Below are 3184 nucleotides of genomic sequence, written 5' to 3'. Positions count from 1 at the left end.
GCTGAAAACACACACACACACACACACACACACGCACACGCACACACACACACACACACACACACACACACACACACACACACACACACCCTGGAATCAAACACAAGCTGCAGCCATGCACACATAGAAAGGAAGGAATTGGAAGCAATAATGCAAACTTCTACTGAAAGGCGATTGCACCAAGACAAAACAGGGCGGTAAGCTGTTTGAGTTTCTGATCCTGCAGGAAGGGCTGAATGATCCGACACCGCATAAGGAAGGGCTGAGCACAGCGAGATCACATGGGAAATCGTGTAAGTACAAAATAAAACAATTAAAATGCGTTTATAATCAGGATGGTCTCTGGATAGGGACAGGTTCAGGGTTCGATCCCCAATGTCCATGTCTATCTGTAGGCATCCCTGAGCATGGTACTGCTCATTAAAGTTTGCTTTGGATAAAAGCATCTGATCAATTTATAACTAGTCATAAGAATTAATATTAAAATTTGTTGCATTGCACACAAAAAAATGGATGTTCATCTATCCATTTATTACATTTTTTAAAGGCCATTGATAGATGGATTCCATCTATCTCTCTATCCATCTATCTAGTTGATATCTATAATAATAAAAAAATAGTTATATTGCAGAAGGGAGGTGGAGAGTTTGAACGTTTGTGACCCCCTCACAGATGTTCTGGGACCTGCAACACATAAAGAGTTGTGGCCTGTGAGAGATGACCCCCACCATGGGAGCACTGCAATCAATGACCGATCATTGCAATCATAAAGCAAGCTTTACAACACAACAAGAGCCGTCATCTGCTATCGCCCAAACACTTGAGCTAGATTACGCCAGGGGACGAGAGCCCTCGTTGAAGATTAGATGGGTCTGAATCCAAAGCCTCCTATAATATGTGCATTCACGGCTACACGCTGTCTCAGATGTGCCCACTTAAAGTAGGAGATGTCACTCAAACTGAGAAAAGGAAATGTTACCTTTAATGGGATGAGTCCGCTAATTACAACAAAGACAGAATCCTTTCACATTAAATCATCATCTCAGGACATCAATTTTAACGTTTGATTTGACAAAGTAATAATGGAGTATATACATGTCTAAATAAGAGAAAATGAGAATTGAGACTCATATTTTTCTTTGAAACTGGCGAAAGCCGTTGATTCAGGTCCAAATTTGTCTTGACACAATTTGAGGGTTTCAGTCGAGGGATTAATTTGTTGGCGGATACATGGTAATATAACATGTTTGCACCTTGGATTTTGGAGAATATGTACATTGAATGTAAAACTTTATGATCTGTGGTCTTTCTACTCCCTGATGTCATTGCGGTAATAGGAACTGGATGGACACTCAATCACACCCAGATAAAAAAGCTCTTTTAACCTTTGTCCCCAAGGGTTAAAAGTACCTAGTTTGTGTGTGTGTGTGTGTGTGTGAGAGTGTGTGTGTGTGTGTGTGTCTGTGCTCAGCTGGTGTTCATGCGGTTTCCGTGTGGGCATTTGTGTGCAGTTGTTGCCTGGAGTGAGTGACTGCGGACAAACAGATGGACTACCAGCTTGAACCTGGGATATATCCTAAACTAGAGAGAGAGGGAGAGAGAGAGAGAGAGAGAGAGAGAGGAGAGAGAGAGAGAGAGAGAGAGAGAGAGAGAGAGAGAGAGAGAGAGAGAGAGAGAGAGAGAGAGAGAGAGAGAGAGAGAGAGCCGCTGACAGACACTGACAAGGGAAGTGACTCTGAGAGGAGAGAGAGGTTAGAGAAGCCTCTCTCTCGCTGGACATGCTTCTCCACTCCTCCAGCCGCGAGTCCCAGTCATCCTGCCGGAGCAGCCCCGGTCGCCGGTCCCTCCGACAGGGCTAATGAGAACAGATCGCGGGGACTTAGAGGAGTGAGCACCAAGGAGCTGACCCATGGAGCCGGGGTCTGGCTGCTGGCTGCCGGGGAGAGTCGGGGGGTAGGGGGTGATGGGTTCAGACTGTAATTGCACATCACAGTCCCTCAGGTCAAGAGGCTGAGCAGCTGCCTCCTCTACAGGTCCAGGGGCCTTCAGGCGGACATGGCAGTTAGCATTAAGTGATGTGGAGGAGGTTCTGGTGGTGGTGGCGGCGGTGACAGAGAGGATTGGATGCATGACTGAGAGGGGCAGTAAAAGAGAGAGCTATGGAGAGACAGAGCTAGCGAGAGAGCGGAGCGCTTGAGAGAGAGAGGGAGAGGGAGAGAGAGAGAGCGGTGTAAATGGTGTGGTGTGATTTCAAGTTTGTGTGCTGCTGCTAGGTGTAGAAATTGCTGAACCCGTGACAGTAGAAATGGTCTGGATAAACAGGCAGACACGTCAGTAGCACACACACACACACACACACACACACACACACACACACACACACACACACACACACACACACACACACACACGCTCACACTAACTGACACGCATGTGCTGCGCACACGCACGCCCATAACACGCATGCACAAACACACACCATTTGGTGGTTGGGTTCCGTAGAGGACCAGCGTAACACTGAGCAGGACACCCGCAGCCTCGTCCACCTTCTGATCCCTCACACAGCCGGCTGCGCTCCCTCGGTGGTCAGTCACCTACACACACACACACACACACGCGCACACACACGCACACACACACGCACACACACGCACACACACACACACACTCATACTCACACACACGCACACGCACACACACACACACACACACACACACACACACACACACACACACACACACACTCATACACACACACTCATTACTCACACACTCACGCATGCACACACACACACACAAGCATGCACGTACACACACACACACACAAACACACACACACAGCAATGTAGATGGATGAGACGTGTGCAACAGAAGAACAGAGTAAAATCTGGTCCGCCACACCACCCCTGATTATTCTCAAGTCAGGAGCTAAACAGCTTTTATATGGGAGAGGTTTTATAAGTGTGTTGTGTGTGTGTGTGTGTGTATGTATGTGTGCGTGTCTGTGCTTGCGTGTGTGAGTGTGTGTGAGTGAGAGGAGAGCAGAGGCCAGGCCAGGCCAGCCATGCATGGCCGCCCCAAGCTGAGTGTTGCATCGATTTGTTGTTGGTAAACAAACAGCTGGACCCTACAGGTGGATCGATAAGACGCTCGCCTGCCTCGCGGCATCCCAGCATGCCCCCCC

The 3184-nt window shown here is 48.2% G+C and overlaps 1 long non-coding RNA gene across 1 annotated transcript in view; it reads right to left on the bottom strand.

Moving 5' to 3' along the window:
• Positions 1 to 2638, bottom strand: part of LOC115553668 (uncharacterized) — a 9527-nt gene extending 6889 nt beyond the window's left edge. The window contains exon 1 of the long non-coding RNA XR_003978475.1: positions 2480 to 2638. This is a non-coding gene — a long non-coding RNA (uncharacterized LOC115553668). The remainder of the gene's footprint in view (positions 1 to 2479) is intronic.
• Positions 2639 to 3184: the final 546 nt, after the last annotated feature.

This window comes from Gadus morhua, chromosome 11 (assembly GCF_902167405.1).
Source record: "Gadus morhua chromosome 11, gadMor3.0, whole genome shotgun sequence".
In the NCBI taxonomy this organism is placed as follows: domain Eukaryota; kingdom Metazoa; phylum Chordata; class Actinopteri; order Gadiformes; family Gadidae; genus Gadus; species Gadus morhua.
The sequence above is the reverse complement of the archived record's forward strand: the minus strand, read 5'-3'. Positions and strand labels throughout refer to the sequence as shown.